Below are 16,248 nucleotides of genomic sequence, written 5' to 3' on the forward strand. Positions count from 1 at the left end.
TTTTATTTTCATCCTTTGTTAAATGAACCGAAGGTTTTAGTTGGCATAGCTTCCAAATACTCAAGTTTCTTGATTTCATGATTTCTTAAATTGCCTTCGTACATCCCCAACCACTGGAAATAGAATGTCATGAGTATTTCTCTTTTCTTGCAATCATAAATTTGGGGAATGTCATCAATCAGCCTCTCGGTGATTGCATGATTTCCTGAATGTCTTTCACAGTCTTATTTGTGCATTGAGTATTTCATCTAACTTCAATGCATGTTTCCAGCACTCGATGCTTTATGATTGGGCTCTCTAGCTTTCACAAGAGCATTTCCTGCAAAGACTTATATTGTTCCCCACTGGCAAGTCATTTCACTCGAATATAGAATCAAGAATCTGAACATGGAGGGGTTATCACTGCAATGTCTATTGGATTCCACGGATCCCTACACACACACACACACACACACACACACACACACACAGGTGTACAGTCATTTCTACATAACATAATGTGGTCCTCAGGTTTTTGTCTATGCAAAAGGGACAACTGGTTAGTGATGGCTTCATTTCAAGATGAACCCATATCTAATATGTTGTTGTGGAGTGTTGAGTATTCTGATCATGTGAAGGGACTGTCTCTGTGCATGCGTTTTCACAGTAGGTGACATCCTGTGTGAATATCTATGTACTACATTTTGAGGTGTAGGTTTCACCCTCAGGTTACTGGATGGATTTGAATTTATTATTCTGTCTTGGTTTTTTTTGATTAGTCAATTTTTAGGCGAGAGTAGGTGAAATTTTGCTGATGTGGGATATATGTGAATCATTCTCATGAATGTGAATGATTGAAACTGGGATGCATTTGTAACATTGGAAGGGTGTTCTTATTTTTTACCCCAAGTTTTTTTGCATTTGTTTTCAAGCAACCTCAGGTGTCCTGGGTAGAACTGAGGTAATTTTTGGAACAGACAAACAGATGCTGCTAATTTTATGGTGTCAGTTTATGTTTAATTTAAAGTGAAAATTCTCTCACCAGTACGTAATTCATTTTCAAATAAGTTATACTTATCATAAATGGAATAATACACAATACACTGAAGTGTGTGAGTATGAAACTACAGTCAAATTAGAAAGTTCTTAAATAAACTGCATTTCATGAGTAAAGGATGGAATTTTGGGAAATTCTAGATAAACCATCCAGCTGTGCAATCTGTGTCTTTGAAGCAGTATCCCTGTCCTGAGAGTTGTTTTTCTCTGGTGGTATCTCAGTGGAAACTAGTTTGGGGAATAGCTCCTTCACTTTTAATATTTGCTTGTTAGTTTTCATTGTAAATCTGTGTTTTTAAACTGTATTTAAATGTTAATAGAATCTTCCCAATAAAACATAACCGACAGGTCTTTTTATTTCTAATAATCACAGATCAATCTCTTGTTAGTTATGGTGATCAGTGTACTCACCTGAGAGTAAATGACACCTGGACAGAACACAGGGCTTCATAGAAGTACAGAATCTTGGGTCCAACCCTGTCCAATCATCAAAATGTGTATATTAACAATGTGTCTGTATGAATTGTGTGTGAAGTAAAGTGAGATTAATAAAACTTGCAGTAGATTATTAATTTGGTTTACTTTGTAATCAGTGAATGAGCTTTAAAGAATATCAATGACCAGTGCCTACCCCCCAGAGATAAGAACCTCCTGTGTCTTGTGTGAAACCATGGCATTTGGATTGCTCATGATTCTGAATATAATTCTCCTGCCCCCCATGGTTTCAGAATCACTGCAGGTGGTGGAAACAGATAACACATCAGTCCCTTGCTCTCTCTGTTCTCTTCACTCAGGAAAACTCTCACTGGGACCAAGGAAAATCCTATGGTTTCCTAGGGAGAAGGATTTTTCTCAGGAGAGAAAATGGTGGCTCCTTCTTCCCTATTGAGCCTCTTCCTCAGGATTGACCCTTTGTCTCTCCAGGACTCTGTTCATGAGATCCGAGATGCCCCCTGGTTGAGCACATCTGGCCTATGAACAAATAAGGGGAAGGAATGGTTCCAAAGATTGTACTATGCTCACTCCAAAATCCCCTCTGAAACTATCGTGACTTCCTGAGCCCAGGGACAGAAGCTGTTTCTTTATACCTCTAGGCTTTGCCTCACAGCCTAAATCCTGCCCCATTTCCTACATCTTGCAAATTTTGACAAAACCTGTAGAGCCTAGATCTTCATTCCTGACAGGCCAAAGGGAGATACACCAGAATTCTGTCCCTCTGAGACTGCAGGACATCTCAGCTTCCATCAACATGAAATTTTGCATCAAATATAGTTACTACAGGTCCACCTCACAATGAGTAGTGGAAGTTGAGACAACATCTCGACCCTGCACAGTTTTTGGCCAAGCTTATTTAGTTTGGCAATGCTTTTACTCTATAAGTCAGTTGTGAAAAAACTTAGGATTCATATTATTTAGTCTTTTAATCAGTCTGTTATTATTTTCAATGTATTTGCTACACTTTAGCTTAATATTTCTGATAAACTTTGATGCAAAATTCTCAATATAGTAGTGGCAAACCAAATCCAGCAATACATCAAAAAGCTTATCCACCAAGATCAAGTCGGCCTCATCCCTTGGGTGCAAGGCTGGTTCAACATATGCAAATCAATTAAAGTAATTCACCACATAAACAGAATTAAAGACAAAAACCCCATGATTATTTCAGTTGACTCAGAAAAGGTCTTTGATAAAATTCAACATTCTTTTATGTTAAAAACTCTCATGAAACTAGGTGTTGATGGAACATGTCTCAAAATAATAAGAGCCATTTATGACAAACCCACAGTCAATATCATATTGAATAGGCAAAAGCTGGAAGCATTCCATTTGAAAATTGGCACAAGGCAAGGATGCCCTCTCTCACCACTCCTATTCAATATAGTGTTGGAAGTTCTGGCACAGGCAATCAGGCAAGAGAAAGAAATAAAGCATATTCAAACAGGAAAAGAGGAAGTTGAACTGTCTCTTTGCAGATGACATGATCCTATATCTATAAAATCCCATCACCTCAGCCCAAAAGATTCTTAAGCTACAAGCAACTTCTGCAAAGTCTCAAGATACAAAATCAGTGTGCAAAAATCTCAAGCATTCTTATACACCAACAATAGACAAGAAGAGAGCCAAATCACAAATGAATTCCCATTTACGATTGCTACAAAGAGTATAAAACACCTAGGAATACAGTTAACAAGGCAAGTGAAGGACCTCTTTAAGGTGAACTACAAACCACTACTCAAGGAAATAAGAGAGGACACAAACAAATGGGAAAACATTCCATGCTCATGGGTAAGAAGAATCAATATCATGAAAATGGCCATAGTCCCCAAACTAATTCATAGATTCAATGCTACTCCCATAAACTACCATGGACATTCTTTACAAAATTAGAAAAAACTACTTCAAAATTCATACGGAATGAAAAAAGAGCCCATATGCCCAGGACAATCCTAAGCAAAATTAACAAAGCTGGAGGCATCATGCTACCTGACTTCAAACCATATTACAAGGCTACAGTAACCCAAACAGCATGGTAGTGGTGCAAAACAGACACATACACCAATAGAATGGAATAGAGATATCAGAAATAAGACTGCACATCTACAATCATTTTATTTTGAATGAAAACAAGCAATGGGGAAAGGATTCCCTATTTAATAATAAATGCTGCTGGAAAAACTGGCTAGACATATGCAGAAAACTGAAACTGGACCCCTTCCTTATACCTTATATAAAAATGAACTGAAAATGGATTAAATATTTAAATGTAAAACCCAAAACTATAAAAATTGAACCCCATATAAAAGTGGGCAAAAACTGGGTGCAGTAGCTCATGCCTGTAATCTCAGAAGTTTGGGAAGGTGAGGTGGGCAAATAACTTGAGGCCAGGAGTTCAAGATCAGCCTGGCCAACCTGGTGAAACTCAGTCTCTACTAAAAATACAATAAATTAGCCGGATGTGGTGGCAGGTGTCTGTAATCCCAACTACTCAGGAGGCTGAGACAGAAGAATCTCCTGAATCTGGGAGGCAGAGGTAGCAGTGACCCGAGATTGTGCCACTGAACTCTACCCTGGGTGACACAGCAAGACTCTGTCTTAAAAAGTGAAAATAAAAATATTTTTAAAAGTGGGCAAAGGATATGAACAGACACTTCTCAAAAGAAGACATTTATGCAGCCAACAAACATATGGAAAAAAAAGCCCAACGTTACTGATCATTAGAGAAATACAAATCAAAACCACAGTGAGATGCCATCTCATGCCAGTCAGAATGGAGATTATTAAAAAGTCAAGAAACAACAGATGCTGGTGAGACTGTGGGGAAACAGGAACACTTTTACACTGTTGTAGCGAATGTGAATTCAAACACTGTGGAAGACAGTGTGGTGATTTTTCAAAGACCTAGAATCAGAAATACCATTTGACCCAGCAATGCCATTACTGGGTATGTACCCAAAGGAATATAAATTCTTGTAGTATAAAGATACTTGCATGCATATGTTCATTGCCACATGATTCACAATAGAAAAACATGGAATCAACCCAAATGCCCATCAGTGACAGACTGGATACAGAAAATGTGATACATATACACCATGGAATACTATGCAGCCATAAAAAGGAATGAGATCATGTCTTTTGCAGGGACATGGATGAAGGTGGAAGCTGTTATTCTCAGCAAACTAATGCAGGAACAGAAAACCAAATACACATGTTCTCACTTATAAGTTGCAGATGAACAATGAGAAAACATAGACACAGGGAGGGGAACAACATACACTGGAGGCTGTCTGGTGGTGAGTGGGGAGGGAGTACATCAGAATAAATAGCTAATGCATGTGGGGCTGAATACCTAGGTTATGGGTTGATAGGTACAGCAAACCACCATGGCACACACTTACCTATGTAACAAACCTGAATGTCCTGCACATGTATCCTGGAATTAAAATGAAATAAAATAAAATTTTTAAAAACTTTATTTTTTCTAAGCTCTGTTTGCAATTTTCAACGTGAACTTTCTAATAGACGTTTATCATATATAGAATTACATAGTTGATTTTGAACAACTATAGTTCTGCCATTCTTTAAAATGCAAATTCTTTATGAGTATGTGTGTATATATGTACACATGTGTGTGTATATATTTGTGTGTGTATATATATGTGTACATGTATGAGTGTGTGTGTATATATATATATAAAATACTCCTGGTCTTCTGTTTGAGTAGGCTGAGAAGGAGGAGGAGGAGGGGGAGGGGGAGGAGTGGTTGTTCTTGCAGTCTCAGAGGTAGCTAGATGGAACAGAATCTGTACCAATGAACACAGGAAGTTCTAATTTGTAAGTGTGAGTTAAATAATTCCACACCTGGACATAGAAGTGGAATGATAGACACTAGAGATCTGGAAGCATGAGAGGGTGGGAGGGGCAAAGAATAAACAGTGGTTCAGGTATCTGGATTCCTTCATCCCAAATGGTGTACAACTATTACTCTTTAATTTGTGTCCATTTACCTGCAAGTTTGAGAGGAGTGAGCAAAGCTCAGAAAGGCATTCAGCTCTAAAATCAGATGTGCATGGCAATGGGCAGAAGTGCCCTCTCCCTCTCTCAGAACAAATCCAAGCTTCCTTTATACCCCTTACCCACAGGAAAGTTATCTTCCAAAATGTATTTCTGCCGGAGGCAAAAAGTTTTATATTTTATGAAAACAAAACTTGTAACTTGGTAAAACTTCGAAATTAATATTGGAAAAACAGCAGGGAACTCTCTTTGGGACATAATCTTTGAGACATTTCAGCAGCATGTACAGCTTGTAATTGGTCCTGAGAAAATCCAGACAGCAGAAACTTGAGAATGTTCATGAGGAATAGAAAAGTACACATTTACTCACATATTTTACATTACAGTTTATCAAGGGTAGAAATTCAAAAATCTGTTTTACTATGAATGTTCATATAAAAGTACAGACATTCACCTCAATTTTCCTGAAATTATTTAAAAATTAATTTGTCATTGGTACAGAAACTTCCAAACATCTCCATTTTACAAGTCTCATTATCTATATTTTCTCTAAAATATTCAGAACTAGAAAACAAAAATACAGAATAAAATAGCTCATACTTTTCAAATTTAAAATAATTGTTCAGTAACTGGGAAGAAAGGTTTACACAAATTGGAAATTCTTTATATATATAGAAATTAATAAGGTGAGAAAATTATGGCAAATAATAGGAGGCTTCAATAAATTCATGCAAAATAACAATTATGAAAAAACTATGCATGAACTTTTAGCTTTTGCATCAAAACATACATATAGTAGTTTATTTCAACTTTTTTTTTTGAGACAGGGTTTCACTCCCCTCACCGAGGTTGCAGTGCAGTGGAGCAATCTTGGCTCAAAGTAACCTCTGCTTCCCAGGCTGAAGCGATTCTCCTGCCTCAGTCTTCCAAGTAGCTTGGACCTTGCTTGGCTAATTTTTGTATCTTTGTAGAGGCTAATTTTTGTATTTACTGTCAAGGCAGCGTTTTGCCATGTTGCCCAACCTCCCAAAGTGCAGTGATTACAGGCATGAGCCACCATACCCGGCCCTGTTTTAACATATCTGAACAGGATTTAAAACATCAGTCTGAAAAGAGCCACATGAATTCTACCAAACTTGTTTCTACCAAACCTGAAACAAGAACAAACATCAAATTTATGGTGAAGCTGGGGTACAAAAAATGGTGAAATAAATTATTCTTTATGAAAAGTCTATGGGAAAAATGACCTGAAGGATCAGTCGCTTACAAACAGATACCTTATTCTAAGAAGAGATAAGACAATGTTGAAGATGAAGCCCACAGAGGAGGGGCATCCATTCCAATTTTTGAGAGAAAAAAAATTGTTTCTATGCCCTAATTGAGGAGGACTGACAATTAACAAGAAATATTATAGCCAACACCACAGACATATCAATTGGTTCAGCTTACGCAAATATTGACTATAACGTGAAAGTTGAGAAACTTCACATTTGATGAGTCCCGAATACCCTTGTGCCTACATCAGCTGTGGACAAAAGCAGAGCTATTAGTGACTATTTTGAACAAGCAGAATCAAGATCCTGAAGCATTATTTTGAAGAATTATAACAGGGAGTGAAACTGGCTTTATCAATAGGATCCTGAAGGCAAAGCACAATTAAAGCAATGGCTACCAAGAGGTAGAAGTGGTCCTGTCAAAGCAAAAGCAAAATTCTCGAAGGAAAAGCCATGGAGGTTTTGGGGATGCTCAAGGCATTTTGCTTGTTGACGTTCTATAGGACCAAAGCACCATAATATCTGCTTAGTAGGAGAGTTCTTAGAGAAAATTAGCAAATACTTTTGCAGAAAAGTGCCCTGTAGAGCTTCACTAGAGAGTCCCTCTGCACCACAACAACACTTCTGTTCCTTCCTCTCATCAAACACCAGTAATTTTGCAAGAGTTTTCATGGGAAATTATTAGGCATCAACATTACAGTCCTGATTTGGTTTCTTCTGACCTTATTTTTCCTAATCTTAAAATAACTGTAAAGGGCACCCATTTTTCTTTAGTTAATACTAGAAGACTACATTGACATGGTTAAATTCCCATGAACCTCAGTTCTTTAGTAATGGACAGCATGGTTGGGATCATCCCTTAAGGCAGTGTCTTGACCTCAGTAGAGATTATATTGAGAAATAAAGTTGATATTTATATTTTTATTTTTAATTCCATTTTTCACTGACATTTTAAAATCCCTTCACAATTCACGTTTGTCTCAAAGGTATTTAAATTTAGAAATCATAGCAAGTGAGGTTGGTGAAAAGATGGCCGTATAAGAACTGCTCCAGCCTCCAGCTGCCAACATGAGCAACACAGAAGATGGGTGATTTCTGTATTTCCAACTGAGGTACCAGGTTCCTCTCACTGGGGCATGTTGGACAGTTGGTGCAGGACAGCGGGTGCAGCCCAACGAGTGAGACCTGAAGCAGGGCAAGGCATCGCCTCACCCAGGAAGTGCAAGGGGAAGGGAATTCCTTTTCCTAGCCAAGGGAAACCATGACACAAAACACTTGGAAAAATCGGGTCACTCCCACCCTAATACTGTGCTTTACCAAGGGTCTTAGCAAACAGCACACCAGGAGATTATATCCCACACCTGACTCGGAGGGTTCCAGGCCCACAGAGCTTCTCTCATTGCTAGCACAGCAATCTGAGATCTAACTGCAAGGTGGCAGCGAGGCTGGGGAAGGGGCGCCTGCCATTTCTGAGGCTTAAGTAGGTAAACAAAGCAGCCAGGAAGCTCGAACTGGGTGGAGCCCACTGCAGCTCAAGGAGGCCTGCCTGCCTCTGTAGACTCCACCTCTGGGGGCAGGGCATAGCTAAACAAAAAGCAGCAGAAACCTCTGCAGATGTAAATGTCCCTGTCTGACAGCTTTGAAGAGAGTAGTGATTCTCCCAGCACAGAGGTTGGGATCTGAGAACTGACAGACTGCCTGCTCAAGTGGGTCCCTGACCCCCGAGTAGCCTAACTGGAGAGCCTAACTGGGAGTAGCCTAACTGGAGTAGACCTCAAGCAAACTCCAACTGACATGCAGCTCAGGGTCCTGACTGTTAGAAGGAAAACTAACAAAGAGAGAGGACATCCACACCAAAACCTTATCCATACATCACCACCATCAAAGACCAAAGGTAGATAAAACCACAAAGATGGGGAAAAAGTAGTAAAGAAAAGCTCAAAATTCAAAAAATCAGAGCACCCCTCCCCCTCCAAAGGAATGCAGCTCCTTGCCAGCAACAGAACAAAGCTGGAAAGAGAATGACTTTGACAAGTTGAGAGAAGGTTTCAGTTGATCAAACTTCTCAGAGCTAAAGGAGGAACTATGAACCCAGCACAAGGAAACTAAAAACTTTAAAAAAATTTGACGAATGGATAGCTAGAATAACCAATGCAGAGAAGTCCATAAATGACCTGATAGAGATGAAAACCATGACACGAGAACTACATGACAAATGCACAAGCTTCAGTAATTGACTCGATCAACTGGAAGAAACAGTATCAGAGATTGAAGATCAAATGAATGAAATGAAGCGAGAAGAGAAGTTTAGAGAAGAAAGAGTAAAAAGAAATGAACAAAGCCTCCAAGAAATATGGATTATGTGAAAAAACCAAATCTACATCTGATTGGTGTACCAGAAAGTGACAGGGAGAATGGAACCAAGTTGGAAAACACTTTGCAGGATATCATCCAGGAGAACTTCCCCAACCTAGCAAGGCAGGCCAACATTCAAATTCAGGAAATACAGAGGATGCCACAAAGATACTCCTCAAGAAGAGCAACTCCAAAACACATAATTGTCAAATTCACCAAAGTTGAAATGAAGGAAAATATGTTAAGGGCAGCCAGAGAGAAAGGTTGCATTACCCACAAAGGGAAGCCCATCAGACTAACAGCAGATCTCCTAGCAGAAACTCTACAGGCCAGAAGAGAGTAGGGGCCAATATTCAACATTCTTAAAGAATTTTCAATCCAGAATTTCATATCCAGTCAACTAAGTTTCATAAGTGAAGGAGAAATAAAATCCTTTACAGACAAGCAAATGCTGAGAGATTGTGTCACCACCAGGCTTCCCTACAAGAGTTCCTGAAGGAAGTACTAAACATGGAAAGGAACAACCAGTACAAGCCATTGCAAAAACATGCCAAAATGTAAACACCATCGATGCTAGGAAGAAACTGCATCAACTAACGAGCACAATAACCAGCTAACATCATAATGACAGGATCAAGTTCACACATAGCAATATTAGCCTTAAATGTAAATAGGTTAAATGCTCCAATTAAAAGACACAGACTGGCAAATTGGATAAAGAGTCAAGACCCATCAGTTTGCTGTATTCAGGAGACCCATCTCATGTGCAGAAACACACATACGCTCAAAATAAAGGGATGGAGGAAGATCTACCAAGTGAATGGAAAACAAACAAACAAACAAAAAAAAAAACGGCAGGGGCTGCAATCCTACTCTCTGATAAAGCAGACATTAAACCACAAAGATAAAAAGAGATAAAGAAGGTCATTACATAATGGTAAAGGGATCAATTCAACAAGAAGAGTTAAGTATCCTAAATATATATGCACCCGATACAGGAGCACCCAGATTCTTGAAACAAGGCCTTAGAGACTTACAAAGAGACTTAGACTCCCACACAATAATAGTGGGAGAATTTAACACCCCACTGTCAACGTTGAGCAGATCAACAAGACAGAAAGTTAACAAGGATATCCAGGAATTGAACTCAACTCTGCACCAAGCAGACCGAATAGACATCAACAGAACTCTCCACCCCAAAGCAACAGAATATACATTCTTCTCAGCACCGCATTGCACTTATTCCAAAATTGACCACATAGTTGGAAGTAAAGCACTCCTCAGCAAGTGTCAAAGAACAGAAATTATAACAAACTGTCTCTCAGACCACACTGCAATCAAACCAGAACTCAGGACTAAGAAACTCAATCAAAACCACTCAAATACATGGAAACTGAACAACCTGCTCTTGAATGACTACTGGGTACTTAACAAAATGAAGGCAGAATAGAGATGTTCTTTCAAACCAATGAGAACAAAGATACAACATACCAGAATCTCTGTAACACATTTAAAGCAATGTGTAGAGGGAAATTTATAGCACTAAATTCTCACAAGAGAGAGCAGGAAAGATCTAAAATTGACACCCTAACATCACAATTAAAAGAACTATAGAAGCAAGAGCAAACACATTCAAAAGCCAGCAGAAGGCAAGAAATAACTAAGATCAGAGCAGAACTGAAGGAAAGACACAAAAAAACTCTTCAAAAAATCAATGAATCCAGAAGTTGATTTTTGGAAAAGATCAACAAAATTGATAGACTGCTAGCAAGACTAATAAAGAAGAAAAGAGAGAAGAATCAAATACATGCAATAAAAAATGATAAAGGGGATATCACCACTGACCCCACAAAAATACAAACTACCATCAGGGAATACTACAAACACTTCTACGCAAATAAACTAGAAAACTTAGAAGAAATGGATAATTCCTGGACATATACACTCTCCCAAGACTAAACCAGGAAGAAGTTGAATCCTTGAACAGACCAATAACAGGCTCTGAAATTGAGGCAATAATTAATAGCCTACTAACCAAAAAAAGTCCAGGACCAGACAGATTCACAGCTGAATTCTACAAGAGGTACAAGGAGGAGCTGGTACCATTCCTTCTGAAACTATTCCAATCAATAGAAAAAGAGGGAATCCTCCCTAACTCATTTGATGAGGCCAACATCATCCTGATACCAAGACCCGGCAGAGACACACCAAAACAAGGGAATTTTAGACCAATATCCCTGATGAACATTGACGCAAAAATCCTCAATAAAATACTGGTTAACCAAATCCAGCAGTACATCAAAGAGTTTATCCACCATGATCAAGTGGGCTTCATCCCTGGGATGCAAGGCTGGTTCAACACATGCAAATCAATAAATGTAATCCAGCATATAAACAGAACCAAGGACAAAAACCACGTGATTATCTCAATAGATGCAGAAAAGGCCTTTGACAAAATTCAACAGCCCTTCAGGCTAAAAACTCTGAAGACAGGGATGTCCTCTCTCACCACTCCTATTCAACGTAGTGTTGGAAGTTCTGGCCATGGCAATCAGGCAAGAGAAAGAAATAAAGGGTATTCAATTAAGAAAAGAAGAAGTCAAATTGTCCCTATTTGCAGATGACATGATTGTCTATTTAGAAAACCCCATCGTCTCAGCCCAAAATCTCCTGAAACTGATAAGCAACTTTAGCAAAGTCTCAGGATACAAAATTATTGTGCAAAAATCACAAGCATTCTTATACACCAATAACAGACAAACAGAGAGCCAAATCATGAATGAATTCCCATTCACAATTGCTTCAAAGACAATAAAATACGTAGGAATCCAACTTACAACAGATGTGAAGGACCTGTTCAAGGAGAACTACAAACCAGTGCTCAATGAAATAAAGGAGGACACAAACAAATGGAAGAACACTCCATGCTCATGAACAAGAAGAATCAATATCATGAAAATGGCCATACTGCCCGAGGTAATTTATAGATTCAATGCCATCCCCATTAATCTACCAATGACTTTCTTCACAGAATTGGAAAACACTACTTTAAAGTTCATAAGGAACCAAAAAAGAGACTGCATTGCCAAGACAATCCTAAGTCAAAAGAACAAAGCTGGAGGCATCACGCTACCTGACTTCAAACTATACTGCAAGGCTACAGTAGCCAAAACAGCATGGTACTGGTACCAAAACAGAGCTATAGACCAATGGAACAGAACAAAGCCCTCAGAAATAATACCACACATCTACAACCATCTGATCTTTGACAAACCTGACAAAAAAAAAAAAAAAAAAAGAAATGGGGAAAGGATTCCCTATTTAATCAATGCTGCTGGGAAAAATGGCCTAGCCATAAATAAAAAGCTGAAACTGGATCCCTTCCTTACTCCTTACACAAAATTTAATTCAAGATGGATTAGAGACTTAAATGTTAGACCTAAAACCATAAAAAACCCTAGAAGAAAACCTAGGCAATACCATTCAGGACATAAGCATGGGCAAGGACTTCATGTCTAAAACACCAAAAGCAATGGCAAAAAAGCCAAAATAGACAATGGTATCTAATTAAACTAAAGAGCTTCTGCATAGCAAAAGAAACTACCATTAGAATGAACAGGCAACCTACAGAATGGGAGAAAATTTTGGCAATCTACTCATCTGAAAAAGGGCTAATATCCAGTACCTACAAAGAACTCAAACAAATTTACAACAAGAAAACAAACAACCTCATTAAAAAGTGGGCAAAGGATAAGAACAGACACTTCTCAAAAGAAGACATTTATGCAGCCAACAGACACATGAAGAAATGCTCATCATAACTAGCCATCAGAGAAATGCAAATCAAAACCACAATAAGATACCGTCTCACACCAGTTAGAATGGCAATCATTAAAAAGTCAGGAAAGAACAGGTGCTGGAGAGGATGTGGAGAAATAGGAACACTTTTACACTGTTGGTGGGACTGTAAACTAGTTCAACCACTGTGGAAGACCGTATGGTGATTCCTAAATGATGTAGAACTAGAAATACCATTTGAACCAGCCATCCTATTACTGGGTATATCCCCAAAGGATTATAAATCATGCTGCTATAAAGACACATGCACATGTATGTTTACTGCAGCACTGTTCACAATAGCCAAGACTTGGAACCAACCCAAATGTCCATCAATGACAGACTGGATTAAGAAAATGTGGCACATACACACCATGGAATACTATGCAGCCATAAAAAAGGATGAGTTCATGTCCTTTGTAGGGACATGGATGCAGCTGGAAACCATCATTCTCAGCAAACTATCACAAGAACAGAGAACCAAACATCGCATGTTCTCACTCATAGGTGGTAACTGAACAACGGGATCACTTGGACACAGTAAGGGGAACATCACACACTGGGGCCTGATGTGGGGTGGGGGGAGGGGAGAAGGATAGCATTACGAGATATACCTAATGTAAATGACGAGTTAATGGGTGTAGCACACCAACATGGCACATGTATACATATGTAACAAACCTACACGTTGTGCACATGTATCCTGGAACATAAAGTATAATTAAAAAAATCATATCAAGTGTGAAATAAAGAAAATTATATATATAGAGAAAGAACAGAATCTATAAATATGCATGTTTGTGTACATACATCCATATACATACATATGTGTGTGCATGCAGTAATTTTATTCTTCTAAAGCAATGCCTCTGCCTTCCACCCTCACTGTACATGTCCCAGTCCTGTGATGTCCCTGGAACTGAGCACCTGATTTCCTTCTCTGTCTCTCACATGAACAGGGAATAGAAATGGAAACTACACGCTGTGGTTACTGTTGTGAAAATCCATGTTCCCCACAGGCTAGTTTGGCATCTTACATTCCAGTTCCCATTTCAAAAAAAAAAAAAGCAAGCAACAAACAAAAACTGCAAAAGAAAAAATGAAATATTTGAAAGTCTAGGGTCATAGAGGTTCCGGATTCACCCACCACCCACAGTGACCTCCGCCGCCCTCCAGACCTGAGGGCAGTTATGCCTGAACGGCCTGCCTCTTCACCATCCATGAAAAGAGTGACCTTAAATTTCAATAGATTTTACTCTGTTCAAAAGGAACCAGGTCAACATTCAAAGTCAGTGATCTGACAACTCTAAGCTTTGGCCGGAAAGTATTGGAAACATTTAACGTGCAGTGGATGAAGCAGCCTGGCCCCACTGCACACAACACACTTGTGGGGACTCAAAAGAGGTTACTCAAGATTCGCTGGGTGGAAGTGAGGATAGACCCAGAAACACAGGAGGTAGGGGGGTCAAACCAGGAAGGCTCAGGCCCTGACCTCCTCCTAGGCCCTGCCCCTCCAGAACTTGCAGTTTTTTCTGACCCGGAAGTGGATTTCAGTGATGGAAAAGAAGGTCAGTATTTCTGGTCCAGCCCAGTAAGCTGCTCCCGTCGCCCAGCCTTCCACACCCCTGCAGACGTCACAATCCCTACTCCCACTAACCTGACAAGGGAGCTATGCATTGCCTGGAGACGGTCCTTGGCCTGCAACCCCGCGATGGGGTCCGGGGACTGTGTCCATTTCTGGTTAAAATTGTTCTAAGGTTGGTCGCTGTCTCGGCCTTCCCTGCTTCCTCTCTGTTCACTTCTCCCCTCCTCAGCCCATATGAAGCTTTTACACAGGAGATGGATTATCACCCCTCTTGGAACATCAAGGACACCACCAGGACACCGCACTGTCTCTTTGACCCTGGGATTCTGCAGACCTCAGTCTTCTCCTGAGGTCCCCTCACTCCCTACCTCATTTTTTCCATCCTTCTGGGGCCTGGGTCTGCTTCACCTCAGGCTTCCTCTTCACAGTCACAGACAGAGGGAGCCCCCTTCATCCTTGGGCTCTGGCCACAGTTCACCTGCTGCAGGACACTCAGTGGCTGTCAGTAGTTCATCCAGACATTCAGTTGGAAGTTGGATTTCCTGGAAGGAAAGCAGGACCCCAGAATTACACTGAATTCTAACACAAGAGCCCAGATTCCCCTTCTGCATGGGACATTAAGCTGCAAACACTACATAGGCACTTAATGCTCAGCTGCCCTTCTAACATCTGGTCCAGCTGTGTCCCTCCTCCTTGGAATATCTCAGAAAATATATCTCCACCTTGAGTTGTTTAAACGCATCATCCTATGTGATTCCAGACCATCAGGGGGTGCAATGGGTCCTCACCAGAATTTCCACTCTGCTTGGAAGACTTAGAAAATCCTGAGGCTGCTCAGAGGGTCAGATTCCCATCTCTGTGTTTCAGAAAAACTTCAGTCTTCCCCGGACAAGTGAGGAGACAGAAAATGTCTAGTCTCTGGTACATCTTTTGCAAGCAATGGCCACTCCCAGGAATCAAAACTATCAATGAATGCATTTTTGAGACTCTGGTTAAGAGTCATTCTGCAATTTCAGGTAGGATGGAGTGGTTCTGTGGCTCCTGAGGTGATTTTGAAAAGATCTTGACTCTCACAAGGACCATGGAGGACATTTCTGGCATTTCCAGACCAGGAGGAGTGACTGATGGACCTCCAGTGTTACTAGGAAAACGTTTTGTTGGACAGCTTTGTAATAAGAGGATCTTGCTTTGGCTTTCAGGCTTTCACGTAGGTTGCTTAGATCATGGAATTGCTTCTGCATTTCCGCATAGGCTCAGGATGCCTTCTCAAGTCGTCCCTGCAATTATGAGACAGTTTCTGTCTCCAGAGGTCACTTAGAATAACACAAGAGGCTTCACCTTCAAAGGAACACCAGACAATAGAGCCACAGTTCAGCCAAGATTACCTGTGTTTACGTACCTGTAAAGTAACACTCCTGTAAAGTAACTGTAAAGTTACCTCCATTAACTTGGACATCTTTCATGAATAGAGAAACTCTAGTGATTGTTATATAACAGCTGCCACAAAAATTAACCAATAAAAGTAATCATAAATGAAAAATAATTAATAATTTTGATAATGAACGCAATTACCTAAACAGTACGAATTTTAATACTGGTGACAATATGAACATAAGGATACAAAAATCAATGTGGAGATTCTCCTAA

At 39.7% G+C, this 16,248-nt stretch overlaps 1 long non-coding RNA gene across 1 annotated transcript; it reads right to left on the bottom strand.

Annotated features, from left to right (window-relative positions):
• Nucleotides 1-1,445: 1,445 nt before the first annotated feature.
• Nucleotides 1,446-15,515, bottom strand: LOC116418702. Its single transcript, XR_004228824.1, has 3 exons — nucleotides 15,390-15,515; nucleotides 14,970-15,143; nucleotides 1,446-1,512 (listed from the first exon to the last, which is right to left on the bottom strand). It is a non-coding gene; the product is annotated as an uncharacterized LOC116418702 (long non-coding RNA).
• Nucleotides 15,516-16,248: the final 733 nt, after the last annotated feature.

This window comes from Piliocolobus tephrosceles, unplaced genomic scaffold, assembly GCF_002776525.5.
Source record: "Piliocolobus tephrosceles isolate RC106 unplaced genomic scaffold, ASM277652v3 unscaffolded_695, whole genome shotgun sequence".
Lineage (NCBI taxonomy): Eukaryota > Metazoa > Chordata > Mammalia > Primates > Cercopithecidae > Piliocolobus > Piliocolobus tephrosceles.